The sequence below is a fragment of the Elephas maximus genome, chromosome 1, assembly GCF_024166365.1.
Source record: "Elephas maximus indicus isolate mEleMax1 chromosome 1, mEleMax1 primary haplotype, whole genome shotgun sequence".
NCBI classification, from domain to species: Eukaryota; Metazoa; Chordata; class Mammalia; order Proboscidea; family Elephantidae; genus Elephas; species Elephas maximus.
In genome coordinates, this window is record NC_064819.1 from 165,718,540 (window position 1) to 165,739,066 (window position 20,527).

The following is a 20,527-nucleotide window of genomic DNA, read 5'->3' on the forward strand; positions in this document are numbered from 1 at the left end:
ATTCTACAAGGGAAATACTAAATGACACAGAAAGCATCAAGAAGATGGAAGTAATACGGAGAGTCACTGTACTAAAAGGAATTGGTCAACACTCAACCATTTCAGGAGATAGCATATGATTGAGAACAGATGGTACTGAAGAAAGAGGTCCAAGCAGCACAGAAGGCACTGGCAAAAAACAAGGCTCCAGGAATTGACGGAATACCACTTGAGATGTTTCAACAAACGGATGCAGCGCTGGAAGTGCTCACTAGTCTAGGCCAAGAAATCTGGAAAACAGCTACCTGGCCAACTGATTGGAAGAGATTCATGTCTGCACCCATTCCAAAGAAAAGTGATGCAACAGAATACGGAAATTATCAAACAACGATTAATAGCGCACACAAGTAAAATTTTCCTGAAGATCATTCAAAAGCAGTTGCAGCAATACATCAACAGGGAATTGCAGGAAATTCAAGCTGGATACAGAAGAGGACATGGAACAGGGGGTAACATTGCTGATGCCAGATGGATCATGGCTGAAAGCAGAGACTACCAGAAAGATGTCTACCTGTGTTTTTTTGACTCTGCAGAGGTGTTCGACTGTGTGGACCATAACAAGTTATGGACAACATTGTGAAGAATGGGAACACCAGAATACTTAATTGTGCTTATGAGGAACCTATACTTAGAACAAGAGGCAGTTGTTCAAACAGAACAAGGGGATACTGCATGGCTTAAGGAAAAGTGTGTGTCAGGGTTGTATCCTTTCACCACAGTTATTCAATCTATATTCTGAGCAAATAATCTGAGAAGCTGAACTATATGAAGAAGAATGTGTATCAGGATTGGAGAAAGACTCATTAACAATCTGTGACATACAGGTAACACAACCTTTTTTGCTGAGAGAAAAGAGGAATTGAAGCACTTACTGATGAAGATCAATGACCACAGCCTTCAGTACAGATTACACCTCAACATAAAGAAAACAAAAATCCTCACATAACTGGACCAATAAGCAACATCATCATAAATGGAAAAAAGAGTGAAGTTCTCACGAATTTCATTTTATTTGGTTCCACAATCAATACTCATCAAAGCAGAGGTCAAGAAATCAAAAAAGGTATTGCACTGGGTAAATCTGCTGCAAAAGATCGCTTTAAAGTATTAAAAAAAAAAAAAGATATCACTTTAAGGACTAAGGTGCCCTTGACTCAAACCACAGTGTTTTCAATACCTGTGAAAGCTGGACAATGAATAAGCAAAACCAAAGAATTGATGCCTTTAAAATTTAGTGTTGCAAAGAATATTGAATATACCATGCACTGCCAGAAGAATGAACAAATCTGACTTGGAAGGACTATAGCCAGAATGTTCATTAGAAACAAGGATGGACAGACTTCATCTCACATACTTTGGACATGTTATCAGGAGGGACTAGTTCCTGGAGAAGAACATCATGCTTGGTAGAGTAGAGGGTCAGTGACAAAGATGAAGACCCTCAACAAGATGGGAAGACACAGTGGCTACAACAACCACAACTGTGAGGATGGTGCAGGACCAAGCAGTGTTTGGTTATGTCACTATGAGTCGGAACCAACTCAGCGGCACCTAACAACAACAACATATAGCCCAACCAGGGATTCCCTGCTAAAACATGTAGCAGAGTTAGTCAACTAAACTCTAAATCAGTGTATTTCATACAGGAGGTCATACTCTGTTAGTGGGTTGTGAAATCACGTTCGTGCACTGTGACCAGCAATAGAAAATATTGGAATGCCTCATATTTGTTTTAACTGTTTGAATGTACTGAATCACAATGTAAAATAACTTTTGATGTGGGTTGTTCTCAAAAAAGTTTGAAACCCATTGATACAGATGAACACTTTCCAGTGAACACAAATTCACTCTTGCAAAATAGAATCTATTTCATTTTGTGAACACTTCTTTCCCAAAGGCAGGTCTAAGATAAAAAAGAAGAAAAAAACCTTTCTCTCACAAATGCATATAACCTTTAGCCTAGCAATTTCATTTTTTAAATTTATTCAGAAACATACTTGCACGTGTGCAAAATTGTGTATGGATAAGATTATTCACTGCAAAATTATTTGTGATATCGAAAACTGGAAACAGTCCAAATGCCATCAAACAAATATGGCTAAAATGTACTACAACACATCCACATAGGCATAAAAAAAATGAGAAAGTTTTCTATTTACTGAGATGAAAAGATCTTGTTATGTGAAAAAAGTAAAACGCAGAATAGTGTTATGATATTTTTTTGTCCAAAGTTGGGAGGAGAACAGATAATAAAAAAATACTTATATTTGATTGTAGAAACTCCAAAGAATACATGAAATCTAAATACAATGGTTATCAATGGGAAAGGATGGTGACCTCCTGGGCAGATGGATAAATAAGAGACATTTCACTATATAAAGGTTTCTGGTTTTTGAAACGTGACAGTAATACCAATGCTAAAAGAAAAAGAGACACACAAAGAAATGAAATTAACTGCTTAAAAAAAAAAGGAAAAACTAAAGAAATGTCTGATTAAGCACAGAAACCTAAATAAGCTCTTAAGTATTAGAAAAATATTTCATATTAAAAAGTTCTCCTCCTTATTGCCAGAGTTCTATCCTGGGGGGGTGGGGGTAAACTTTTGATGGTCCTTAAAATTGTTTTAAATATCAATCATACATCCCCCTCATCCTCCTCTCCAACATTCTCTTTTTTGGTTTTAACATTTTTAGTTACACAAGTATTTCTCAATTAAACGTTTAGACCTGGAAGAAAGCAACAGGTTCTCTTTCTACCTCCAATACTTGAGACATTAGACCTATGGCTTCATTCAAGCTTCTATAGCTTCATCTGAGGCCCACATCTACAACCAAAAAAAAAAAATGCAAGCCTAAAATGTATCCTGCTATTAGCCAAAATGCACCCTCCCGCTATAACATATTCCTTATTATTTGTCACCAAGTAAAATTTTTACTAATCTATTTAATGATAATAGTAGCAATTTACTAACATTTTTATTGAACACTTACTACATTTTAGGCTGTGGCTTATATTCTTTAAGCAGATTAGGTCATTTAATACTCAAAGAATACCCACGAGGCAGGTCTGTTTATTATTATCTTAATTTTAAGGATAGGAAAGGGGAGCACAGAGAGTTTAAAGAACTTGCCCAAAGATAAATGGCCAGTGAGAGTCACAGCAAGGATTGGAACTCAGGTATCCAACATTGAAGTCCAAGTTAAAAGTCCAGGTTAAAAGCTTGCAAAGATTACTGATTTTATTACTTTATACTTTTATTCCTAATCCTGTTTTTTTTTTTTACTGAATGATTTAATTTTATAATAATAAGCATAAAGAAAAAAAATAGCCATTATCAAATACAGAATTATAAAAATATTTTTTTATTAATCCAAGTATTGAAGATTTTTAAAAATTTATTACTCTTGGTAATGTTTATACGTTCATATACGTCACCTGTACATGACTAACATCATAAATATGCACAGTGTTTAGCTTAAAATTCCACCAAAAAGTTAATTCAAATGAGGTAAATGAACAAGAATGTCAGAGACATAAACACAAATATATTTGCTATAACATCATTTATAACAAGAAAAAACAAATAACAAGCTGCATGTCCACAAATAAGGATTGTGATAAGTAATTCCTGATCCATTCTTCAGGAATTACAGTAAATAGAGTAGGAAAGAGATATGAGATTATAAGAGCATATGTCTAGTAAGTGAATAAATGTCACAGAACAGTAACATAACTAATTACCTATAATTTATTAATACATCAAACATTCTGGAAAGGTTTAGACCAAACTGTTCGCTTTGAGCTGGGATTATAAAGGAAATTTTACATTCCGTAAGTTTAGTTATTACATTTTACATACCTCTTACTTTTTTTGAAATGAAGAAGTTTTAAAATCAGTCATGCAAAAATGCTTTTCTTTTTAGATAAAAATATTTATCTTAAAAATGCCCAAATAAAAGGGGAAAGAATCTGTATTGTCTTGCTGTATTCACAACAACAGTATTTTCTTTCTTTCTAGACATAAATATATAACGCATCTATAGTAATACAAAGTAAAAACTGATTCACCCTCTCATTATACAAAGATTCCAAAATCTTTAGAAAACATAAAAATTTTAATTTGTACTCTCTTTTAAAATGCACAGAAAAATTACTGAATACTGTTAAGTAAGAGACATGAAAGACAGAGCATAGCCACTGTTAGTTTCTCTTTACTGAAAAGTCACGCCTTCGAATGTTTCATGATAATATTTCATTTTGAGCCAGAAGATCTGTTCAGCGGAAATTAAGTTTTAACAACAAAAGACCTCAGGAGAGTAATCTTCTATTAAATCTCTGAAGGAAGTACGACTGCAAGATTTTGTCAAAATCAAGAAAGTTATTTTCTAAAATGAAACTAAGTCAAAATTTTATTACATATGAAAAAAGCAATAAGAAATCCCAACTAAAATAATTAGAAATCACAATGCATAATTCATAATCCATTCATATTACTTAACTGAATGCTTTTACACCATTTAAAACAGAAACCAAAAATACTCAATACACCAATAAACTGAAATTCCTAAAAACTTTCTCATATTGAAAAGTCCCACTAAGAAGCACACAAAAAAAATTTTTTTCTAATGCCCCGCTAATAGAAAGCCCTTTTAAAAATACTTCACCTACTGAGGATAAAATCATTAATAAGAAACCATTACCAGCCTTGAAGACAAAAATACAAGGAAAGAAAACCATAAACAATCGTAAAACCACCATTAACAAGAACTTAAGGTATGATGGGATTCAGAGGGAAGCACTAATCTGTTCTTGGGTGGGTAACATGCCCTCTTTACTTCCAGGAGAGGTATGGCTTGAACTCAGGCTTGAATGTTGAGGAAAAACGAAGAAAAATAAAGTTCTCAAGAGGGGATTTTAAAAAGACAAACAAAACCTGGACAGCACAATTATAACAAGCTCCACTGACAAACCATCCAGATCTGCATTTTCACCACCACACTCTAGGAATAATTCAACATGTCAAGTGTCACTCTAAAACACCTTTACCAAGGTACTATGCCCATAGTCACATTCGCAGTCAATGAGAAGACAGCTGAACTCAGTTACAGGTTTGGTTTGGCTAGATTTCGTTTGCTTGCCTTTAGACAGAACCACTACAATAAACGAGAGCTGGTTTCACCAAACCAGTGCTTTAATTAAGCATACAAAATTCAGAGACTTAAAACGGAAGTGAAATTGGAGGCTAAGAACCTACTATTTTCTATGAAGTTAATATTTTACTTTAAACTTCACAGAAAATAGGAACTTCATAGATGAACTCAAGTATTCCTCCAGGATGTCATTTGAAGTGCTGTAGCTTAAAAGTGTAAGACACCATTATTTAATTGGTATTACGAACAGTCCTGTTGGCCCAGATTGTAGGATCTGCCTTCTGATAAACAGCTGCACTTATAATCATGGTAATAAAATAGAAGCAAAAGAGTCTCTGTCAAATTCTGTTGAATCCCACAAAGAAAATGTCATTTTCAGCTTCTTGGCTGGCATTTATGGTAATAATTGGTTTCAGCTCTGATTTTAACTTTTAAATTACTTCCACTAGCTTGCTTGAAATCTTTAAAGAGGGTAAAGCATTTGGGCACTTCTGTGGTCAAGCCCATGAAATATTATAGGCAGTTAAACTATGGGTAAATTCTTAATTCAAAAATTTTTTTTACAGTATATATGACTTTAAACTTTCCAAAGCTAATTAAATAAAACAAGGCTATCACTTTAAATATACATCTTCTTAAAGAATAGTTCATCATTAAAAGAATCCTCAATACAGTTGTTTTGAAAGAAAAACAGACACTTTCTACTAGTGTTTACTCTAACAACATCTGAGTAATTTATTATGATTTCAAGTGCAAGATGTATTTAACATAAATAATAACACAGCAAAAGCATGTGACATATAAATGAACATATTAATGGTTGATTTAGTTAGTTCAAAATACAAATGTTAAGTGTATGTGTATGTATTGCAAAGAAATGTTAAGTGTATGTGTATGTATTGCAAAGATTAGCAAAGTACATGGCATTAATTTCCTCAAGCACAGAAATTTAGAAATAACCATGTTGTGCAAACGGTTAATATGCTTAGCTACTAACCAAAAGGTTGGAAGTTTGAGTTCACCCAGAGCCTTGGAAGAAAGACCTGTTGATCTGCTTCCCAAAACTCTGCCATTGAAGACCCAATGGGGTCAGCTCTAGTCTTACACACATGAGGAGACCATGAGTCAAAGTAGCCTCGATGGCAGCTATCTATCTATATTTTTTATTCTATAGAGGGAGGCACGGTAATTCTTTAAATCACAGAGTCTCAGATTTTAAAAGAGTAATCTAATATAGTCTATTTTTTTTTCTTTTTTTAGGTAGGGTCAAATAATCAACAAGAGGAAAGAGAAAAACATCAAAATGTGTATAGTATACATTACATAGAAAGGGAAACTACGATCACCAAAATGCACATTATATAGAGTCAGAACCAACTCAACAGCACCTAACAACAACATCATGTATGGTCCATAAAAGATAGGATGGTAGATGGAAGCAATTTTTGGAACCTTACTATAGTCAAAATTTGAAAAAAAAAATTTGTTAAAAGGTTTATCACTTCTATTCAACACTGCAGAGGTTTTGGTCAATACAGATAAAAATAAAAAAATATTAGAGTTGGAAAGCCTTTATTCAGAGATGATACAATTGTCTATAAAGAAAACTGAAAAGAATCTTCAAGCAGATTTACTAGCAGTAATAGAAATGTTTAGCAAAGTAGTTGGATATAACATTAACATACCAAAAAATGTACTTTATGTACCAGCCAAAAACTGAATATATAATTTTAAAATTACTTAAATTAGTAACCAGAAAATATATAATACCTTGGAAAAATCTAACAAAAAAATGTATAACCTTTATGAGAAAATGTTAGTTTACTGAAAAACATTAAATAAGACCTAAATAAAACATTTTTCATAACACTAAGATATTTCAATAACACAGATATAAACACCTCCCATATAAATCTATAAGATTCAATCCATTTTTAATCCAAAATACCAAAAAGGTTTTTAGAGAAATTTACAAGGTATTTCTAAGATTTATATACAAGAATGAGGTCCAAGATTGAGAAAAACAATTTGTTGGTGATTGGGGGATATGGAAAGGACTGGACCTAGCAGATTTCAAGATTTATTATAAAAATGTGGTAATTAAGACAATATATATGGCATTAGAAGGAGCCCTCGTGGTGGAGTGGTTACATGCTTGGCTGCTAATCAAAAGGGCAGTAATTTGAACCCACCAGATGCTCCACAGGAGAAGGATGGAGCAGTCTGCTTCTGTAAACATTACAGTCTTGGAAACCCTATGGAGCAGTTCTACGCGTCCTGTAAGGTGGCTATGAGTCGAAATCAACTCAATGACAACGCGTTTGGTTTTTTTGGTATATGGTATTGGCACAGGAAGGAGCAGAAGAGAGAACCACATTTATAGAAACTTGATTTCTGACAGAGATGACACTGAAATTCATTGAAAAATAGTTCAATACATGGTATTAGGAAAACTGGTTATATACATGGGAAGAAATGAATTTGGATCTTTACTTCACATCATACTTATGCATCATTTTCAGATGGTTTCAAAACTTAAGTGTCAAAAGGAAGACTTTAAGTGGTGGACAGACTCTAAGGTGACCGCAAATAATCCACAATCTCTACCTTCTGGTGTTCACGCGCTGGTTTACTTGCCTTTGAGTATGGGTGGAATCTGTGACTTGGTTCTAACCAAAGGAATAAAGCAAAGGTGATGGGATGTCACTCTTGTGATTACGCTACACTATATAAGGTTCTGTCTTGTAGGATTTGCCTTCTGACAGCATGTAATCTTTCATATTTTTCTACATAAGCAATAACAATTGGAAATTGAAAATTTTTAAAAAGTACCATGTATAACAGGATCAGAAAACATGAAAAACTTAGGTATAAATCTAACAGAACATGTGAAAAACATATGCTAAAAATTATAAATTAATCATAAGAAAATCAAAGAAGACCTAGATAAATGTACAGATATATTATCTTTATGGTTTAGAAGATTTTATATTGTTAAGTTTCAAACTTCCCCAAAATGATCAATAGATTCGGAGGAAACCTGATTAAAATCAGAGCAGAAATTTTACAGAAAACAAACTTTCTAAAAATTTATATGAAAAAGCAAAGGAGCTAGACTAGCCAAAATTATTTTGTAAAAAAAGAAAGTTGGAGGATAGCCAATACCCGTTTTCAAGACTTATTATAAAAGCTGCAGTAATCAAGGCTGTGTGGCAAAATGACAGACATGGAGGGAATCAAAAATAGATTCACACATACATGGTCAGTTGATTTTTAACAAAGGTGCAAAAGCAATTCAGTGGAGAAAGGATAGTCTTTTCAATGAATGGTGCCTTAACAATTGGACATTTATATATATAAAAAAAAAGAGGAACCTCAACACATGTCAATCACCATATATAAAAACTGACTGAAAATGGATCATAGAGCTAAATGTAAGAGTTAAAACTTCTGGAAGTAAACAAAGGAGGAGATCTTGATGACTCTGGATAAAGCAAAGATTCCTTAGATATGACATACACAAAAGAAACACATAATCCATAAAAAAAAAGTTGATCAAATGGACTTCAACAACACTAAGAATGTTTGCTCTGTTAAAAACACTTTTTAGATAATGAAAAGACAAGCCACAGATGGGAGAAAATATTGCAAATATATATCTAAAAGACACTTTTATTCCCAATATATAAAGAACATTCACCACCTAAATAAAAAATGGACAAAATGTTTAAACTCAAATTTTTAAGTTTATAAATATTTATATAAAATTAATAAAAATGAACATGCAACAATACAGATAAATCTCAAATGTATTACGCTAAGCGACAGAGCCAAGATATTTACATGACATTTTGCAACAGGCAAATCCAGAGGGAAAGAAAACAGATCAGTGGTTTCTAGGGACTGGGGGCAGAACAAGCGGTTGACTACAAAGAGACAGGAAGAAACTTTTTGGGGTAATGCAAATGTCCTATTTCTTGATTATGTTGATATTTAGATGATTATGTAATGTAAAAACCCATGTACTGTACCACCAAAAGACAGTATACTTCAATAAACATGACTTTAAAAAAGAAACATATCAACCAAAAAAATAAGGGCAAACAATCAAAACTAGAGAGAGTGCATGTGTGAGGTCACTTATATTTCTAATTATCTTACCTCTAAATTTACAGAACAATTTCTAAATCCAGCTACTGCTTGTTTCCCCACATGAGGTCTGATGCTCACAATGGTAGAGTTCCAAATACACTGAACCCCTAACTAAGAACAGTAGGAGAATGACTCAAAGATTTTGCTAAGAGGGGCACAGCTGAGAATGTGCTGAAGAGGCCAGCGCTTTTGACAACAGGTTGCACATACTCAGAGTAGGGGGTCTGGGTGCTTTTTAAAACGATGTATTTCTAGGACTCAGTCCCTCAGAGTCTTCTGCATTTGCCTAGGGTGGGGAATAGTATTTCATACATTCTTTAACAGCTTCTAAGAGATTCTTAAATACAGGCAATACTGGCAACTGTTATCCTAACATTCCCTAAATCCAAATCAAAACCATTGCTGACAAGTCAAATTCCGACTCACAGAGACCCAGGAGGGCAGAACAGAACTGCTGCACAGGGTCTCTAAGGCTACAAATCATCATGGAAGCAGACTGCCACATCTTTCTCACATGGAATTACTCGTGGTTTCGAACTACTGACCTTTTGGTTAGCAGCCAAATGTTTAACCACTGCGCCACCAGTGCTCAACTTTCCCTACCCACTCCCCAAAACAATGATTAGGTGTTTTCATTTGTTTGTTTTTTAATAACCTAGCACGATCTACTCCAGAAAGAACAAAGAACATTTTACTCATGAAAACGGCTGTTTAAAAATATGTATCAAATTAGGGAGCATTTGGTAGGGGACAGAGCCTGTAAGAAAAACATTTTGCTTTAACTTTTTGTATAATATATAGATTTGAAAGGATGGCAAAGCATTTAAAGGAAGAAATCATGAAGTTATGTAATAAAGCATGATACTATCAGGTTGTTTAAGAATTCATTGAGATTCCTTTATATACTTCTTTCTTCTAATGCATATAAAATTATCCAAAATTATCTATTATTTTCATACAACTCTGAACTTCATCAAGAATGTAAGAGTTTATTGAGAATGTAAAAAACAAGGCATTCTGATATTTGCACCACTGCATCAAATTTAAACTTGCCCTCTCTAAAACTTCTTAGCTTTTAGGGTTTATATCTGGGGATTAAATTAAATAATGCAATATAATGCAGCTAATGAAGTAAAATGTATAATATTAACTAAGGAAATACAAGTTTCTTTTGCTTCATTTTTATTAATTTAAAGTTTTCTACTTCATTATTTCTTTATCCACTTTAGGGTTTAAAAGTTATTTATACCAAAATAATTTTCAACTACCAAGAATTCTTAAGAGGAAGATTCAAAGCATTAAACGGTAAAACTCAGTTATCAAAGTGAGAAATTAACCAAAGGAACAGTTTATATAAGCATCACTTGGGCTCCAAATTCACTAATCAACTAAAAAGTATCACCACAGACACTGCTACACATTTTCTATGTGTTACCTCATGGAACCTTCAAAACAAATCTTGTGATTTGAACTTCAGAGGAGTTATGGTACCTAACCCATGCCACAAAATGTGCCAGAGGTGATGCAGAGAATTCAACATCAGTTCCACCTGCTTGGAGCTCTGGTGGCACAGTGGTTAAAAGCTACAGGGAGCTACGGCTGCTAACCAAAGGTCAGCAGTTCAAATCCACCAGCCACTCCCTGGAAGCCTTATGGGGCAGTTCTACTCTGTCCTGTAAGGTCGCTATGAGCTGGAATCAACTCAACAGTAACGAGTTCGTTTTTTTTTGTCTGTTTGTTTGTTTTCTATCTGCTTAACTGGATAGCAAGTTGCTTAAAGGCAGGATCACAGTTCTAAACCTCTTTGTACCCAACACACTTCCTAGCATAATGCCTTGCATCAATCGTGGTCTCAAGAAATGATTGCTGATAACCAGTCCATACATATTTTCATAGTCAAAAGAAGGAAACCCATACATAACAACACAACCATACCGAATATATCTGTTTATTATAGGTCTGTGTGACCACAACACAGAGATATGTTGTAAGATATGCATTAAGTCCATTTCTAAAGTAATTTGAAGTTCCACACTGTAAGTAAAACCTAATTTTTCAGGCCTCTGAATTTGTTTCACTTCCAAAATTATCATTCTGGGACAGTTCAATATGCTTCTAAGCTTTTTATCTTCTCTACTCTAATTTCCTTCTATATAACCTATAAAGCAGAGGTTGCAAAGGAAGTTTTGTTAGATTAGTCCTAGCTAGAGGCAGATGTTATAACTTCTTTGTAGTTTAGCAGGTATTGTTCCAGCAGCTGGTGCCCTTTTCCTAGTTAGCTGTACCCAGCAGATTTTATGGTATTGCAATTTTGAAAAGTTTTAGAACATACAGGCAAAATTAATTCTTATTTAGAAGGGAAAACAGATAGTATTTCCCCTCAAGTGATACTTAGGCATTTCACATATTTGAATTGCACCATGTTTTCATAACAAGTTAACAATACTTTTTAATCATAAAATTAGAAATAATTTCTGGGAGTCACAGATAAATAAAAATTCCTTATATATAACTTGATAAGAAAGCTTATCCAATGATTCGAAAATTTATAATATTAAACATTTATTGACCTCCCAAATAAAAAAAAAATAGAAGCTAATTATTTTCAAAAGCATGCTTTTCGCACATAACAGACTAAATGCTTCAAATGTTCCTAACGACTTTGGAGGATAAGGTGAGAACTTCTAAAGTTTTTCCTTATGTTATCCATAATAATGTGTTAAATAATACTCAATACACAAAACAATGGCTCTCCTGACAGCAAACTAATTTTAATAACAAAAATCATCAATTTGAAGATTCTACATAAAAAGTAACATGGGTGAGACATGACCTCCAATTTTTTATACCAGATCCACATAGCATTTTCAACATGAAAGCATTATTCATTCCTCTGTACACCCTATGCTAGCTGTATTATACTAAGCAATTCTTAAGTTCATTGTCACTATTTTAGATAAAGCCTAAATCCCCAGACCACAGGGGTCAAGAATCAATTCAAGTCTCATGTTCTCCAAATCTTTATTAATACCAATAGGCTGCAATGATCTCACTGCTACTATATGAGGTTAGACTGAATTACAACTGCTGATTTTGTACTTAATGCACTCCAAAGAATACTGTTAGGTAAATACTCAGCAGATGCCTACACTTCTTATGTCCCAAATATCTGTGCTGCAAGCTCACTAAAGTTAGATGAAGCACCTTATATTTGTTTTTTCTTCTATATTGTATATCACCTGATAATGTCTGCCAGGTTATACGTGCATGAAAAATGTAAAGTCTTTTTGTCTTCCTTACTTCTTTGGCTGCTGATGGTAGGCAGATAATAGAATGAGAAAATGAACAATACGTAAAAAGAAAGCTATATCCAGAAACATTCTGGTATTACAAAATTAAAGTGACAAAGAGAAGATCCTAAAAGCAATCAAAGAGAAAATCTTAATTAAAACAAATCACAATTAGATTGATTACAGGTTAGTCACAAGAAAAAAAATGAAAAGCAGAAGACAATGGAATAATACTTCAATGTGCTAACAGAACAAAACTGCCAATGAAGAATTCTATTACAAGAGGAAATATAGAATAATGGTAAAATAAAGGCATTTAAGACCAATAAGAATTAAGACAATTTTGCCACCACAAGATTCTCACTAAGCTATATCCCGGCAATGGAAAGTGACAGAACATGATGGGATTAAAAAATGACAAGCAAGATACATGGGTAAATCCAAATAACTACTGACTTTAAATAATAATAATAACTGGTTGAAAACTAAAACAAGATAAAACTGAGATGAATGGCTGAACTGATACAGATTGAACTGTTTCCCAAAAAGATATGTAAAGTCCTAACTTCTGGTACCTTTGAACATCATCTTGTTTGGAAACAGGATCTTTGAGGATGTTATCAGTTAACATGAGGTCATACTGGAGTAGGGTGGATCCTAATCCAATCTGAGTGGGATCCTTACCAAAGAGAAGAGATATAGAAGGACAAACAGAGGCATATGAAGACAGAGGCATAGACAGAACTGATGCACCTACAAGCCAAGGAATGCCAAGTATAACTGGTTATCACCAGAAGCTAGGAGAAAGACATGGAACAGACTGTCCCTCAGAGTCCTCAGAAGAAATTAACATGCCTTACACCCTGTTTTCGAACGTTTAGCCTCCAGAATCATGAGACAATAAAATTTTGTTCTTATAAGCCACCCAGTCTGTGGTATACTCAGCCACACTTATCCTAGCCTCTATGATGACTCTTCTGTGTCCTAATCCTTTATATTTTGCTCAAGGTTCCATCCTTAGCCCCAAGGTTGGTTGGTCGGTTGGTTTGTCTGTTTGTTTTTTAACCCACTCTTTCTGAACGATGTCATGGTGTCAGTTTTTATCATTATATTTATCATTTTAAGCTGGCGTCACTAAATCTGAAATTCTCTACAATCAGATTTTATATGGCTTAACTTCTCAAACGAAACATTATGTGTCTTTTACATTGCCTTTTTCTTTACATATGGGTCATTTTTATTTATTTATTTTTTTATGGGTCAATAATCCATTTTTGCTGAATAACATTCTACTGACTATTTGCTGTTGTTGTTGTTGTTAGGTGCATCGAGTTGGTTCCGACTCACAGTGACCCCACGTAACAAAAGAACAAAACACTGCCCAGTCCTGTGAATCCTCACAGTCATTGTTATGTTTGAATCCATTGTTGTACCCACTGTGTCAATTCATCTCGTTGAGGCTCTTCCTCTTTTTCACTGACCTCTAATGATGTCCTTCTCCAGGAACTGATCCCTCCTAATAATGTCCAAAGTATGTGAGACATAGTCTCACCATCCTGGCTTCTAAGGAGCATTGTGGTTGTACTTCTTCCAAGACAGATTTGTTTGTTCTGGCAGTTCATGGTATAGTCAATACTCTTTGCCAACACCACAATTCAAAGGCGTCAATTCTTCCTCGGTCTTCCTTATTTATCATCCAGTTTTTGCATGCACATGAGGCAGTTAAAAACACCATGGCTTAGGTCAGGCGCACCTTAGTCTTCAAGGTGACATCTTTGCTTTTCAACATGTTAAAGAGGTCTTTTGCAGCAGATTTGCCCAGTGCAATGCATCTTTTGATTTCTTGACTGCTGCTTCCATGGCTATTGATTGTGCATCCAAGTAAAATGAAATCCTTGACAACTTCAATCTTTCCTCCGTTTATCGTGATGTTGCTTACGGGTCCAGCTGTGAGGATTTTTGTTTTCTTTATGTTGAGGTGCAATCCATACCCAAGGCTGTGATCTTTGATCTTCATCAGTGAGTGCTTCAAGTCCTCTTCACGTTCAGCAAGCAAGGTTGTGCCATCTGCACAACGCAGGTTGTTAATGAGTCTTCCTCTAATCCTGATGCCCCATTCTTCTTCATACAGTCCAGCTTCTCGAATTATTTGCTCAGCATACAGACTGAATAGGTATGGTGAAAGAATACAACACTATTTAGAAATATATTTATATTTTGCTCAAGGTTCCATCCTTAACCCCAAGGTTTTTTTTTTTTTTTTTAATCCACTCTTTCTGAATGATGTCATGGTGTCAGTTTTTATCATTATATTTATCATTTTAAGCTGGCATCACTAATCTCAAATTCTTTACAATCAGATTTTGTATGACTTAACTTCTCAAATGAAACATTATGTGTCTTTTATATTGTTTTCCTTACACATAGGTAAGTAATCCATTTTTGCTGAATAACATTCTACTGACTATTTGCTGTTGTCGTTATTAGGTGCCACTGAGTTGGTGAAAGGATACAACACTATTTAGTAATATAACTGTCAATTGTGCAAATAGAAGTCAATGCATTTAAAAAGCAAACCTGAGTCACTCACCCAAAATATCAAAGACCTAGTTCTGTCTGCTTGGCATCTTCCCCACCTTCTTTCCTGTGGAAAACTCCCCCTTGACTCTCTATGGCTCCATATGGGTTTGGCAAATCAGGATGCAAGAGCGGGCACATCCCCAGGCATGGCCAGTAAGAACCCTGTGCTACTACCGCAGAGAAAGTAATTGCTTCAGAAATGAACAAGTGACCTAAGTCATGCCAATAAGAGTTCATCCCAGTAATTTTTTTTCCTGCTAGAGCTTGTGGGGAAAATGCTCTTGCTTTGGGGTTAGGGTACAGGAAGCAGACATGTTTGGAACTGCTCTCATACATTTTACCCTAGTCATGAGGAGAAAGCCTTTCTGGCAGTCAAGAGATGAAAAAAATCAGGGAAATAGAGAGAAAGAGAGGGTATAGTGGGGAAGAGAAAGCAATAAAGAGAGAAGTAGATACATGAAAGGAGAAAGAGATAAAGACAGAGGGAAAGATCTGATAATATCATTTAAACCTGTATATGTAGTTGGGCACATAGGCAACTCTGCCCCTGGGCACTCCAGTTAGAAAAGCTATTAAATTGTCTTCTTTGCTAAAGCTAGCTTTGACTTTGATTTCTATAACTTCCAACTGAGTGAGTCCTGGCTCATACAGAAGTCCATCTAAATTTTTTAGATTATTCCCTTTCCAAAAAATCCATTTAATGACATTAAGAGCATTTTTGCACATCATTTTAGAATTTTAAAATTCTCCTTATCTTTTAAATCAAATCACAGAAGTAATTTAAGAAGATAGGACAAAATTATACAATATGACATTCAGACAGGAAGAGGACATGAAAACATTTTATCTATAGTTCCTTAGGGCTGTTAGTAATGGTATATGATTATGATCTCATGGAAAAAGGAAAATAAGATCTTTAATAGCACTTTCCCTAATATATAAAAGGTCCTACCTGGTATGAAAAAGATCCAAGTCAATAGAAGCATCTACTAAACTATCTGGCACTGTGTTAACAGATATATTTTCTCCTGAGGTCTGTATTTACTACTCAAGGTTATGACATCTGGCAGGATAATTACCTAAAATGATATAGCACCAAACAGTTCACTTACTGAGATTATGCTGCTTTCGTACACACACTGCATTTGAATGTATTGTTCCCATTTATTAGCCACGATGTAAGTACAAATTAAAACCACAGTGAGAAATCACTACATACCTATCAAATGGTTAACATAAAAAATAGTGACAACACTAAATGCTGGAAAGAATGTGGACAAACTAAATCATGCATACATTGCTAAAGGGAATGTAAAATGATACAGCCACTCTAGAAAACAGTTTCATACTTTCTTGAAAAGTTAAACATGCAAGTATTATATGGTTCAACTCAACAAGTGTATACCTGGGCATTTATCCCAAAGAAATCAAAACATCTTCACACAAAACCCTGTACACCAATGTCTATAGCCATTTTACTTATACTACTAAAAACTTTAAACAACCTTTCAATGGGTGAATGGTTAAACTGTGGTCACCCATATCATGTGGTAGGCAGAATAGTAGCACCCCCTGCCCCTGCCAAGGATGTCCATGTCCTAATCCACAGAAACTGTGAATATGCTATTTTACATGGCAAAGGGAAATGAAGGTTTCAGATGGAATTAATTAAACTGTCCCTGAGATGCAAAGATTATGCTGGACTATCCAGGTCGGCCCAATGTAATCCCAAGAGTCCTGAGAAGTAGAAGAGGAAGCAGAAGAGAGCGAGCCAGAGCCATGGCACTATCAGATAACTTGGGTCTATGCTGTTGACTTTGAAGACAGAGGAAGAGAACCATGGACCAAGGAATGTGGGAGGTCAGTAAGAAGACACTACTAGGAAAATGAAAACACAACCCATGAAATGGAAGACAATATTTGCAAATCATTATCTGTTAAAGGTCTAGTATCTAAAATACATAACTTTTACAACCCAACAATAAAAAGGCAAATAACCCAAATAAAAAGTGGGAAGCAGATCTGGATAGACATTACTCCAAAGAAGATATACACTTGGCCATCAAGCACCTATAAAGATGCTCAACATCACTGTCATTGAGGAAATGCAACTCAAAGCACACACTAATACTGCTACAATCAAAAAAAAAAGAAAATAACAAGTTTTGGTGAGGATGTGAATAAACAAATCTTCATACATTGTTCTTGGAAATGTAAAATTGTGCAACCACAATGAAAAATAATTCAGCAGTTTCTCAAAAAGTTAAATGTGGATTTACCATACCACCCAGCAATTCAATTCCTAGGTACACATCCAAAGAACTGAAAACATATGTTCAAACAAAAACATACAAGAATATTCACTGCAGCATTATTTATAATAGCCAAAAAGTGGGGGAAAAAAATGTCCATCACCTGATGAATGGATAAATAAAACATGATATATCAAAACAATGGACTATTATTCAGCCATAAAAACAGGTAGCAATTCATGCCACAACATGAAATGAAACTTGAAAACATTATGTTAAATGAAAAAAGACAGATACAAAAGGCTATATATTCTATGATTTCATTTACATAAAGTATCCAAAATAGGCAAATCCATAGAGACAGAAAATAGATTAGTATTTGTCAGGGATTGGGCCAAAGGACAAATGGGGAGTGATTGCTAATGGGTATGAGATTTTTCGTTTTGTTTTGGTGGGGGGTGGTGATGAAATGTTCAGGAAATTAGATAGTTGTGATCAACGCATAACTTTGTAAACATACTAAAAACTACTTGTGGGGTAAAGGACCTAGTTTTACCCAGAGATTAGACTCATGCTGATCTTTACCATGCACTACTGAATTGTACACTTCAAAACGGTGAACTTTATGTTACGTGAATTATATCTCAATAAAGCTGTTATTTTTAAAAAATTTAAGCTATCCAAAATCTCGAAGTTTGTTAGTGTGGGTGTGTGTGTGTGATGACAAAATATACGACAGATTCGAAAATCCTCACTAGCTTAATTTTCCCACTTAATTTGGTCACTTGTTTTAACTATAAAAGGAGACCTGTGGGATTGAAAGTGTCATAATGACCCTTACACCCTGATGGCCTAAGCATAGTCATCTCCTTAGCTAACTCCTCTGATCATAGGCAGCCCTCTTCCAGAAAAAACTAAGAGGAAAATAAACAAGATGCAGTAAACTCTCCCATCATTTCTTACCAAAAAAACTGAATTAATCACACTCTATCTTACGAACTAGTAAGGCTTTGTGTTTTAGAGCTGTTGTTGCTGCTATTCTCTGCAGTTACTGGATGAGCCACATGAGCTCTTGAATTTCTTTTTCAAAATTGAAGAAATCAAGAAGCAAAAGAAAAGAGGGTTGGGGGAAGTTAAAGAATATGACTTCCACTTTACTGCATTAATTGCAGTATTACTGTATATATTATGCTATATTAAAAATACCGAAAGTTCAGGGGAAAACAGAATAATTTTAGCTGTAGACTAAAGAAATAAATATGATTCAAACATTACACAAGGCAAAAGACTTATGTGTATACTACACTTATTTTATGTTGTACTTATTTCTACTGCCATTGTTGCCTCAAATCTAGAAAAAAAAATTAAAAAACAAAAGGATTTACTTTTTATAAAATATGATTTATATCCAGAGAATCAAGTAAAATATATATACTTAATCCATTCAGAAAAACATTTTTACTCCTATAATCTAAATGAAAAATTTTTTAAATGAGGAGCCCATGTGGCACAGTGATTAAGCATTCAACTGCTAACCAAAAGGTCAGTGGTTTGAACCCGTCATCTGCTCCACAGGAGAAAGATGGGGCAATCTGCTTCCATAAAGATTTACAGCCTTGGAAACCCTATGGGATAGTTCTACTCTGTCCTCTAGATCTCTATGAGTCAGAACTGACTCGACAGCAATGGGTTTGGCTCAAAGGGTATGGTAGAAATATAAGACTGATTCATTATTACAGACAATGAATGTTAATGATGTTTTTAAATGAAAACTTAAAGATATAACTTAATATAAAACTAAATAAATATTATAAGTAATAATGCTTATAATGATTGGTAAAATTTTTTTTAAAAAATCTTACAATAACTGTTTCAGTAGAAAGGCTGTTAGCCCGGGCTACATTAGAGTCACCTGTAACACTTCAAAATCATCTTGAAAATACAGGTATCTGAACCCATTCCAAGAGACTGTGAATTAATCGATACCAAGGCATTTGTAGTTTTAAAAATTTCTACAGGAAATTCTGATGCATAGGATGAAAAGCACTGACATAAAATATAATTACAATTTTATTCTACTATAAAAACTTGTTATAGAGAACCTAAATATTTTTTAAACAATAAGGAAATAGTGTAAAAAATAATAAAGCCATCAAATGGAATACTGTGGGGTCATTAAAAATGATGCTTCAAAAATATATCTATTAACATAAAAAGATATATGTACCGTGTGGGTATATATATCTATATATAAATATATAAACATTAAATATAAATATATAAATAGCTACACATACGCAACAGTATATATGACATAATTCCATTTTTGTAAAGCAAAATACAAAAAAAAAATATGTACAGAGAGGTATTAATTATGGTTGACTATTTTTTTTTTATAGGTAGGTTTTTATAGGTAGGTGGACGTGTGAGTATTCACGTTGTTCTTTTTGCTCACCTGTATTTTTGCTGATATTTCTGAACGACTATATACGCCTTACATGTGAAAAAACTCAGCAACTTCATTTTGGTGATGGAAAAGATTAACTTTAAATAGTATGTATATTTTAAACTATATTAAAAATATTTATTTTGTGATCAAGCAAATGTGGCAAAATTTTAACAAACGGTGAATATAGGTGAAGGGATGTTATTACTCACACAACTTTTCTACAGGTTTGAAATTGTTCAAAATTCAAAAGTTGAAGACAATAAAGAAAACACTTTAGAATTTAGCCACTCCCCCCACCCAAGAAAGTATTTTGTTTTATCGCAGTTTGACCATTTGATGTATCAACATATGAATCCCTTAAAATATTTTACGTAAGTTACCTTACCAAAAAACCAAGCCTGTTGCTATAGAGTTGATTCAGGCTCATAGCAACTCTATAGGACAAAGCAGAACTACCCAATAGGGTTTCCAAGGCGTAATCTTCACCAAAGCAAACTGCCACATCTTCCTCCCACAGAGCCGCTGGTGGGTTCACACTACTGACCTTTCTGTTAGCAACCAATCACTTAACCACTGCACCACTAGGGGTCCTTTAAATCAAAGACTAGCTGAAAT

General features: G+C 34.3%; 1 protein-coding gene across 4 annotated transcripts in view; it reads right to left on the reverse strand.

Moving 5' to 3' along the window:
- Nucleotides 1-20,527, reverse strand: part of ASCC3 (activating signal cointegrator 1 complex subunit 3) — a 413,165-nt gene that overhangs the window by 302,064 nt on the left and 90,574 nt on the right. The window lies entirely within an intron of this gene.